This window comes from Oreochromis niloticus, linkage group LG3 (assembly GCF_001858045.2).
Source record: "Oreochromis niloticus isolate F11D_XX linkage group LG3, O_niloticus_UMD_NMBU, whole genome shotgun sequence".
In the NCBI taxonomy this organism is placed as follows: domain Eukaryota; kingdom Metazoa; phylum Chordata; class Actinopteri; order Cichliformes; family Cichlidae; genus Oreochromis; species Oreochromis niloticus.
Genome location: NC_031967.2, coordinates 76,761,100 through 76,772,467, shown reverse-complemented (window position 1 = coordinate 76,772,467; position 11,368 = coordinate 76,761,100). Strand labels below are relative to the sequence as shown.

The following is an 11,368-nucleotide window of genomic DNA, read 5'->3' as shown; positions in this document are numbered from 1 at the left end:
TCATTTTAGTAACGGTATAAACAGTGAAAGGTGGTGGATTGGCCAGATGTAAACTTCAAATATCTGCTCGTGTTACCAAGACATCCCATATTAGCTCTGATGTTTTCGGTGCCTGCAAAGAGCTAGACAGGTAGCTAGCTAACCCGAGCTGGCTGTCTTTTTGACTCAGGGTCATAGCTGGACTTATTTTTCGTTTTTATGAGCCGATGAGGGTTTTTTTTTTAGTAACGGTACAAACAGTGAAAGGCGGTGGATTGTCCAGATGCTGGTCGATGTGGAAAAAATAACTGAGTTGTTTGGTAGTCGCTGACGCGGAGCTACAACCGAGGGCAGCTATCCACCGGTGTGTGTCAGAAAGAACATGCGGGGAACGAGGCGGCGAGGCGACCGCCGATCGACCGGTGGTAGATCGTGGATCAGGGAAACCGAAGGCAGGAGAAGCAGGCGGCTGCCGGTCGGAGCGTGAGGTGAACTGAATTTCAGGTAAGAAGTTATGACCTGCACTCTATTTGGGTCAGATATAAACCGAGTTTAGGTGTAGTTTATTTTCGTTGTGCTGACTTTTTACAATCAGTTATAATAACTCGTACTGCGTGGTAGCTAGCACGATGGAGTTTCTATACAGCTGTGTGCCCGCTAAGTTACTGATGTTGAACTTTATGACAGCCTCCCCTGTCATTCTCTCGCCTGTTCAAACTTCAGTCATGAAACTGATCAATGATCGGCTTTTCTCTCTTGTTTGTTTGTCGCGCTAAACAGCAGCAGCACGTTTAAGCTTGATCAGCTGTTGTTAGAATTCATTTGATTTTAATTTCTAGTATCAGCTGATGTTTGCTGGAGCCACAGCTGTAGAAGCGGCTGGTCGAAACCAGGAGATGACCTTACTGAATCATCAGAGCTGAACTGGTGATGGAGAAACAGGTTTACCTGTTTAGGCAAGTTGTATTTTTGAGGAATAATTTTATTATTGAACAACAACCATGTTCTCAATGAACCCAAAAAACACATTAATATCAAAGCTGAATGTTTTCAGAAGTAGTTTTTAGTTTGTGTTTAGTTTTAGCTATTTTAGGGGGATATCTGTGTGTGCAGGTGACTATTACTGTGCATAATTATTAGGCAACTTAACAAAAAACAAATATATACCCATTTCAATTATTTATTTTTACCAGTGAAACCAATATAACATCTCCACATTCACAAATATACATTTCTGACATTCAAAAACAAAACAAAAACAAATCAGCGACCAATATAGCCACCTTTCTTTGCAAGGACACTCAAAAGCCTGCCATCCATGGATTCTGTCAGTGTTTTGATCTGTTCACCATCAACATTGCGTGCAGCAGCAACCACAGCCTCCCAGACACTGTTCAGAGAGGTGTACTGTTTTCCCTCCTTGTAAATCTCACATTTGATGATGGACCACAGGTTCTCAATGGGGTTCAGATCAGGTGAACAAGGAGGCCATGTCATTAGTTTTTCTTCTTTTATACCCTTTCTTGCCAGCCACGCTGTGGAGTACTTGGACGCGTGTGATGGAGCATTGTCCTGCATGAAAATCATGTTTTTCTTGAAGGATGCAGACTTCTTCCTGTACCACTGCTTGAAGAAGGTGTCTTCCAGAAACTGGCAGTAGGACTGGGAGTTGAGCTTGACTCCATCCTCAACCCGAAAAGGCCCCACAAGCTCATCTTTGATGATACCAGCCCAAACCAGTACTCCACCTCCACCTTGCTGGCGTCTGAGTCGGACTGGAGCTCTCTGCCCTTTACCAATCCAGCCACGGGCCCATCCATCTGGCCCATCAAGACTCACTCTCATTTCATCAGTCCATAAAACCTTAGAAAAATCAGTCTTGAGATATTTCTTGGCCCAGTCTTGACGTTTCAGCTTGTGTGTCTTGTTCAGTGGTGGTCGTCTTTCAGCCTTTCTTACCTTGGCCATGTCTCTGAGTATTGCACACCTTGTGCTTTTGGGCACTCCAGTGATGTTGCAGCTCTGAAATATGGCCAAACTGGTGGCAAGTGGCATCTTGGCAGCTGCACGCTTGACTTTTCTCAGTTCATGGGCAGTTATTTTGCGCCTTGGTTTTTCCACACGCTTCTTGCGACCCTGTTGACTATTTTGAATGAAACGCTTGATTGTTCGATGATCACGCTTCAGAAGCTTTGCAATTTTAAGACTGCTGCATCCCTCTGCAAGATATCTCACTATTTTTGACTTTTCTGAGCCTGTCAAGTCCTTCTTTTGACCCATTTTGCCAAAGGAAAGGAAGTTGCCTAATAATTATGCACACCTGATATAGGGTGTTGATGTCATTAGACCACACCCCTTCTCATTACAGAGATGCACATCACCTAATATGCTTAATTGGTAGTAGGCTTTCGAGCCTATACAGCTTGGAGTAAGACAACATGCATGAAGAGGATGATGTGGACAAAATACTCATTTGCCTAATAATTTTGCACTCCCTGTATAAAATATTTAGCTTTTATTAAATAGTTATCTGAATCTTACAACCAAAGTTTGTATAATAATACACAAGATTGGCTGTAGACCATTGTTCATCATTCAGAACACTGGGTAAAAATAACAAAAAACAAAAAGTGAATGCAAAAGTGCATAAATATTTATTTTACGTGTTTGATATGTGTGGCGGGGCGTGGTCTGCAGTGCCGCTGCAGGGGAGGTGGACCCACCTGAGGGGCATCTGCAATCACACCTCTTGGGCGTAGTCTGTGCTCTCTCGGCTGTTTTTTGGGTGTGTGTCGGGCTGTGAGTTGAAAAGCTACAGCTGGCTGGGAGGGTACACCAACCATGTGTGAAAAGTGGTCCATAACGTACTGGTTCAAAGTGTGTTCGTGCAAACATTGTCGGGGTCTGCCGTGGTACAGAGGGACTTCTGCTTATGAACCTGTGTGCACAGCGTCTGCAAATCCGGGCTGTACAAAGTGACCTCATCTTTACCCAAAACTGTAAGCTGTCATCTGTGAGGCGCGAGCGGTGTTTGTTTTTACCATAATTCATGGTGGAGAATGGCTGCTCTTCTGAGTTTTGCTGTCTGTAGCCGTATGAATGGAAAACTACACAGATTAGCAGCGGCATAGGCACACATAAAATTTCTTCTGAAATTTTCGCTTTCTAGTTTATTTTTTGTTGTTTCGGCAACATTAATTTTAAAAACTGTACTTTTGAGTTAAAATATATATTTATAATTTTAATAAATGACAAATTAAAAAGGCATGAACATTTTTTTGTATCTAAAAAACTATCGAACCGTGACACCAAAGTATCGAACCGAACTGAACTGTGAATTTTGTTTATCGTTGCACCCCTAGTTGACGGTAAAAGTGCTACAATGAAAAACATTTCAAGGAAATGTAAAAAAAATGTATTCCAGGATAAAACACAGCTGTCTTTGTCTTATCGGTGCAAATCGTTGTGTCAGCCCACTGGGCATTTGATTCCAATAACAGGCCTCAGTCTCTCCTGCTACTGGTCTGCCATACTGCTAAATTTGGTATCGTTGTTCAAACATTTTGTGTCTGTTTGCCCACCTCGGGAAGCAAAAATTTGTTGTTTTTTGTTGTCAGATGAACATATGAGACACTTTGACTCTTCAGTGCAGTGTGGAGCCTAACAAAGATCTGTTTTGTGTCCCAGCTGATCAGCAGGAGGACAAGAGTCTGACGGAGCAGCAGAGGAACATTTTCAGCCATCTGGACTCAGCTCAGCCACTACAGAGAAAACAATGAGCTCAACACAGAAGGTGACAGACAGAGCAGGGCGATATGACCAAAAATATTTGCGATAACAATATAGCTGACGATATAATTGACACTAGACAAAATACTTTACAGCTCCGCAACTTTATTAGTGCAAAAAAAAAAAATCAATGTATTTTCACCTAAAGAAACTGTTTTTTATGTGCATTAAAGTTATATAAAAATATTAACAGTGCAAATGCAAATTCCTTGGAGCAAATGTTGGCCAGTTTCCTCTGGAAATGCCTTTTGGTTAAACTGTCAGCAAGCAATTTGCATTTGCACTGTTAAATTTTTATATAACTTTAATGCACATAAAAACAGCTGCTTGTTTAAGTGAAAATACATTGATGGCTTTTTTGCACTAATAAAGTTGTGGAGTTGTAAATTTTGTCTCGCCTCAATTATATCATCAGTTATATCGTTATCGCAAACTTTCAAATGTATATCATGATAAATATTTTTGGTCATATCGCCCTGCTCTACTTTCATGTGTTACTGTTTAGGCTTAAATTGATTTGATGTTTGGTGCCTTTTTCTTAATGTAAAAAAACCCCTCAGGTTACAATCAGACATTTTTCTTCACTGGACCAAGCTGGTCATTTTACCAGCTCAGCTCTAATTCATATGACAGATAATATATGGTATAAACATCTAGATGATGGGGAAAGTGGTATTCTTGGACTTTAGTGCTGCATTTGATTTGATAAATTTTGATCTTTTGATTGATAAACTAAAATGTTATTGATTTTCACCAGCTGCTCTGTGCTGGATGAAAAATTATTTGGACAGAAGATGGCAAAGGGTTTATTATACTGGTTATTTCTCCGAGGGCTGCGACATGAACTGTGGTTTACCCCAAGGCAGCTGCCTTACTTCTCTATTCAGTTTTCACTAACGATCTGCAATATGTCTTGGCTTAATCTTGGGTAATGCCAATGATTCCACCATGTTTTATTCAGCCAGTGACAACTCTGAATTGACCAGCATGTCACAACAAAATTTGCTGAATGTGTTTGACTGGATAAGTAAAAATAACATGATTTTAAATGTATCTAAATCCAAATCTATGTTAATTAGAAGCAGATTAGTCAACAGCCTGCAACTGAGTCTTTCCATAGCCAGTGTTAGAACACGTCACCCAAATTAAACTACTCGGCGTTATCATAAATCAACACCTTTCATGGTCTCAGCACATTGACTCTGTTATTAAGAAAATGGGACAAGGCATAGCTATGGCTATGAAATGCTCTTTCTGTATCACTTCTTCAATTATGAAAGATGTCATTAATGCACTAGTAATGTCTCATCTGGAGTATTGTTCAATCATTTGGTCAGCAGCTAATAAGACAGATCTTAACAGACTTCAGTTAGTCCAGAATAAGGCGTCCAGATTAGTGTTAAGATGTTCATACTATACTAATATCGATAAAATGCATAATCAACTTTCTTGTACAGGCTAAAATATTCTATGGCTTACTTGTAGTTATAAAGAAAGCAATTCTGTTAAACACACCACATTTATTCTGCTCAGCTGCAGTATCCAGATGAAATACATAATCATATTACACAGTTTTCAACAAACTGCAATTTAGTAAATGCTCGAGTTAAAAGTAACTTTTTGTAAAACTGTTATATTTAGAGCATCTTTTAAGTGGAATAAATTGCCTTATAAAATTAGAGAATTAGCAACTATTCAAAACTTCAATGAACACTTAAAAGCCAATTTACAGAGCTTTTAGTTGTTGTAAATATTGTAAGAGATTAGTTGTTTTTGAAATTTGTGTAATGTGTCTCAATGTTATTGATATTATTATTATTATTATTATTATTATTATTATTATTGATTGCTTATATTTTAACAATTGTGAAACCTCACTGTGGATGTAAGAGCCAAATTATGTGGATATCTTGAATCCACTTTATTGTATAATAATTTATGTGATTGTATTTGACGGAAGACGAGCAACATCTGTTGTGGAAGCTAATGAGGTTCCTTTTGAATAAACAAACATAGGATTTATTATCACTGAATAATTATGCATATATCTATAAAAATTATAGAAATATGTAATAGGAAACAACAAAATAATATAAATTATAAAAATAATAATTTAAATTAAAAAATATATGTGTGTGTGTGTGTGTGTGTGTGTGTGTGTACAATCAGGAGGGATGGGCATGATTTTAGTGTTTGAACAGTCATGAATTATTTTTAACACCAGGTTGGATGTAATGTGTTAGAACTACCAGCAGGTGGGGATAAGAGACCTTTAAGGTGTTTGGTGCCACACTCCACCTTCAGGTTTAAAACTAGTGTTAATCAGTGTTGGGACTAACGCGTTATTAAGTAACATGTTACAGTAACTACGTTATTATTGTGGTAACGAGCACGGTAACTAGTTATTATGCCAAAATCAGGAACGCGTTACTCGTTACTGGGATTTAGATAGCCACCACACGAAGTAATGAACAACGAGCCTATCGCGGAGCTTCCACAGATTCAGTAACATTAGCAAGTGGTGGAAGCCAGCAGGTGGATGAAGGAAAAGGGAGGCAAGAGGAGAGACCCGAAGCGGCCGCCGGTCCGCGTGTCAGGTGAACTGAACTTCAGGTAAGAAGTTATGACCTGCAGTCTATCGGAGTCAGATATAAACCAAGTTTAGGTGGAGTTTATTTTCGTTATGCTGACTTTTTAGTACTGCGTGCTAGCTAGCATGACGGAGTTTCTATACAGCTGGGTGGGTGCTATGTTACTGATGTTGAACTTTATTTTATTCATAAGGTTAGTTAGTAGAGTTGCCAACCGTCCTGTAAAAAACAGAATCGTCTCGTATTCAGAGAAAATATTACGCGTTTCGTACTGAGGTGAAAAGGAACACAGTTTGTCCCGGACTTCAGCTACAATGGAAAAGACACAAAGCTGAAGCTGCACAGCTGCCTCTTCTTCTCTCATTCTCTCCCCCTCCCTCTCCTGTTTCTACTTCAATCATGAAACTGATCAATAATCAGCTGATCATTCTCTCTTGTTTGTTTATCGCCCACAAGAGGAAACCAGCGGATGTCGCGATAAACAACAGCAGCACGTTTAAGCTTGATCAGCTGTTGTTAGAATTTATTTAATATTAATTTCTAGTATCAGCTGATGTTTGCTGGAGCCACAGCTGTAAAGCTGCTGGTCATGATATCGGTTTGGTTATCTGGTGAGAGGGAAACATGCAGATGAAACCAGGAGATGTCCTTACTGAATCATCAGAGCTGAACAGGTGATGGAGAAACAGGTTTACCTTTTAGGTGACATGAATGAGTTGAAGGGAAGTTATGAACTGTTTCTGAGAGACAAATAACACCAGGATCCTTTTCTATGTAGCTGACAGCTGCTAACTGTGCAGGGGCGGCTCTAGCAAAGTGTTGCCAGGGGTCCATGTAGGGCATTAACAGAGAAAGGGGGGCACAAAGAAATACTTTCTTATTCTCATTTAAAATGTCTCGCTTTTAAAAAAAATAATTATCTGAGTCTTACAACAAACAATTGATAGATTGATTCATATATACCATCAAGACAGAGTACATCACTGTCACAACAGTGTTTATTTTCATTCAAAGGCTTTATGATTTTTCCTATAATGGTGGGCTGGTCTCTAGTCAAAATGCCCGGGACAATTTTTTTGTCCCAGTCCAGCTCTGTATGCAGCTTATCTGCAGTCTGGTGTTACCTACATCTTCCTATTCAGAAGGCAGAATTTCCAAGTTCTGAGTACAATCGAAAGCACCACGACTGCAGTTTTTGTGTTGGATGTAAAAAGCAGGCTAGAATCATGCGGCGGTCAACGACGGTCCAGGCGTGGGATTTCTCTCGTGGAAATGTGCACATTATTTTTTCCTTTCTGTTGGTAGGTGGCACAGTGCACTTGTGGCAAGTAAGCAAGCTAGAAGACTGGCAGTCTGGCTGGGTATCCAGTTACGGAAGCAACACATTAACAAGAGAATTCTGAGTAAAACCAAAGTTACTTTCCCTAGTAACTAGTTACTCTGAAAGCAACGAGTAACTTGAAGTAACTGAATTACTTTTGATAGAAGTAACTAGTAATGTAACTAAGTTACTAATTTAAAGTAACTTACCCAACACTGGTGTTAATGGAGGGAGTTTGAAGGTTGAGTTTGTTCTACGACTGCATTTCACTCACTGCCTCTGTTTGTATCTCTGTCACTGCAGGACCAACATGGAGCGAGAAGTCAGCGCTCTCAGGAGGCTGACAAACCTGACAGAAGAAAGAGAGAGAAAACATACACCTGTGACAAGTGTGGGAAGGATTTTACTGTGAAGAATTCACTAAAACAGCATCAGGTCATCCACACTGGAGAGAGACCGTTCAGCTGTGACTTGTGTAGAAAGTCTTTTTCCCGGAAGCGTTCCCTAAAACAACACCAACTCATCCACAGTGGAGTTAAAGCGTACAGCTGTGATCAGTGTGGCAGAGCTTTTACTCGGAGTAGCCACTTGCAGAGTCATCTAGTTACCCACTCTGGAATTAAGGCATACAGCTGTGACATTTGTGGAAAAACTTTCAGCCACAGATGGTACCGAAATATACACCTACGCATTCACACCAGACATGATGTGTACTGCTGTGAACAGTGTGGCAAATACTTTGCTATAGACGCACAGTTACAACAACACGTTTACCCACACTGAGGGACGACCTTATAAATGTGACCTGTGTGAGAAGACTTTTAAATCTCCATGTTACCTGAGAAAACACCAACAGATCCACACCAGAAAGACTCTACAAGTGCAGTTACTGTGAGGTATGTATTTATATTGTTATCTTGTCATTTTAGCCTGACTGTTTGGAACAACTCTGCTCATCAAAGTGTGTTAGCATGTTAGCAATTCTACTGCATGGAAAAGCAGCTCTGAGTGATTATTCAGATTTTTCTGTCAGTTATGATTTTAGTATTACTGTAGTATTATGGTGGTAGTATTGTAGTTATTGCAGCCCAGTAAACTGAGTGTGTTAACTGAAACAGTAAAATGTAATTGGACGTCTGCAGAGATGCTCTTTATTTCAGGCGACGTTCAGGATAAAAGTGTTGAAGGACTGACTTACACTGTCTTTGTCTTTGTTTAGAAGCAGAGCGACACAGATGGATCCAGTTCTCATTCCTGTCATCACTGTGGTGGTGGGAAAGACTTTCATTGTGACCTCTGTGGAAAAACTTTCAGTCAGCAAAAGAACCTAAAAATATATCAACGTAGACACACTGGAGACAAACTGAAATACTGCAAAGAATGTGGGAGAAGCTTCACCACATCAAGTGACTTAAAACAACATGAACTGATTCACAGTGGGGTTAAAAAGCACCTCTGTGATCAGTGTGGGTCATCCTTCACCACTGCATGGAAGCTTAAAACACACAAACGAGTCCACACAGGAGAGAAACCATACAAGTGCAGACACTGTGACAAAAGCTTCTCACGTTCAGGTAATCGTAACTATCATGAACGTGCACACATGGAAGGAAACTACAGCTGTGACCAGTGTGACAAGTGCTTCAGGATTCTCAGATCATACTCTGAACACAAACGATCCCACGTTACTAATAAACTGTTTCACTGTTACCAATGTGCCCAAACATTCACCTCATTGTCTGCTCTGTGCAAACATCAGCGTGATCACTCAGGGCTGAAATCACTCCCATCACTGGATCACAGTGAATCTGAAGAGACAGAAAGATCCTCTGGTTTCAGTGTCAGACTCAAAAAGCTTGAGATCAGGCTCCACAGAGTTCAGACAGAATCATTTAAACTTGTGTTGAACTGAACTGGTTGCTGGGCTGAACTTCTACATAATACAGATTTACATGGGATCTTATTTTCTGTTGTTTTACTGAGTCAGTTTTGTCCTTTTTTCTCTGTCCTGGTTTTGCTCGTCTGTAAATAATTGAAACTCAGTCAAATAGTTCATTGTTCTCCAGCAAAACGTTTTGGAAACTGTTGAGTTTGAATATATAATCTTAAATGCTAATACGCTGATTATATTGGTTTATATAATAAAGGCCCAACTCTTAGTACAGTTTGTGCCGACAGGCTGACAGGAAACACATGCTTCTGCAGAAGCATGCTTTTGCAGGCCAAAGTGAAACCAACTAGGCTGTTTGATCGAAACTTAAAGTGTATGTGACGTAGAGCAAGTATATAAATACCTAGGCTTCCGTTTGTGCTTCAGACCTGGGGTTTTGTGTGTGTGTTCAGGTCTCCATATCCGGATATGTAAAATAAAGATCATTTTTTAAAGTTATAAGACCACTTTGAGCCCTGTGTCTTTTTCGCCGTAAAGAATCTAAAGAACCGGATTTAATAAAACTCATGTTTAACCTTTAAAACTCTGACATGTTTTAGCACACAAGGCTTCATCGGGGAGTTCACTCATGATTGGACCATGAGAATAAAGGTTTTTAGTTCTTTCAAAGAGAGTCTTGGAGCTGTTTGATGTTTCTGTTTTTTCTACATAAAGGAAGAAACTATATTTCTTCCTTTATGTAGTGTGGAAGTTTTTAATGTTTCTTTCATCTGTGATGTTCTTGAATGTGTTCACATGAAGATGGTACAAATAAACTGTCCTTTTAGCTTTAGCTCCTAATTTATTCATTAGTTATGGATGTAGCACAGCAGCAGTTTCTTGATTAGCACATGGAGGGCTCGGGATCTGATGGTAAATAATGTTTTGTGTCCTTGTACACATCATACAGCTCAGCTGTTCCACAGATGTCAGGTTTACACAGTGGGATGGTTTGTAAGAACGCAGCTCTCCTGTGGATAAATCCTTACTCTTAGCCTCAGGACCTCACACAGTCCCAGCAGGTTCGGTCAGAAGATTTATCCCTTATACCAAAACATCAGAGTCTCCTTTGCTGTGCTGTTTTCACAAAGAAACGTAAACTGAAGACCTGCACTTACAATGTTTTAATTAGTTTAGCAGATTCAGTGTCTCCATAATCGAATCTGCTGTTTTTGTGCTGCTGTTGGTAGCAAGCTGGTTAATGCTGAAATGAACTGGCTGCATGCATCTCTGAATGTAAATTGGTGCACTACTAATAGATCACTCTGAAACGGTATCATCACCCTAATTTGCCCACTTAGTAAATCTCACTCATGGCCAAGAAATTGAAATAAATCTTGTTTCCCTGCTGGATAGTGATCCACTGTAACTCTGCTCCTCCTTCCTGTTTAGGATTTCTGTGACTGAAGGAAAATTCCCTCCATCCATCACTTATCCCAGCTAACCCAAAGTGAAATAAAGTTTTGCCCATCTTAAAAAAGCATTACAATAATGGGCATTACCAATGCAAACTGAATAATACAGAAGATGAAAGAATAGACTTTGATCGGTTAATAAAGCTCATGATCTTGATTCATTGTGGCTGCTACACAGACACTTCTGGGTCATTTCTCTCAGTTAGGAACCTTCCTCACCAAAACTGACTGTTGGACCACACCCCTGGTTTCATGAGAAATTGTTTCAGCCATGATTTCTCTTCCTGTATTTCAGAGTAAAGACTGAAGTGACAAATGGAAACATGTTTAAAAAATGCAATGT

At 39.8% G+C, this 11,368-nt stretch overlaps 1 long non-coding RNA gene across 1 annotated transcript; it reads left to right on the top strand.

The window, feature by feature from the left end:
* The first annotated feature begins 3,745 nt into the window (after positions 1-3,745).
* Positions 3,746-9,404, top strand: LOC112843857 (uncharacterized). The gene is made up of 3 exons (XR_003216394.1): positions 3,746-3,772; positions 7,984-8,576; positions 8,900-9,404. It is a non-coding gene; the product is annotated as an uncharacterized LOC112843857 (long non-coding RNA).
* Positions 9,405-11,368: the final 1,964 nt, after the last annotated feature.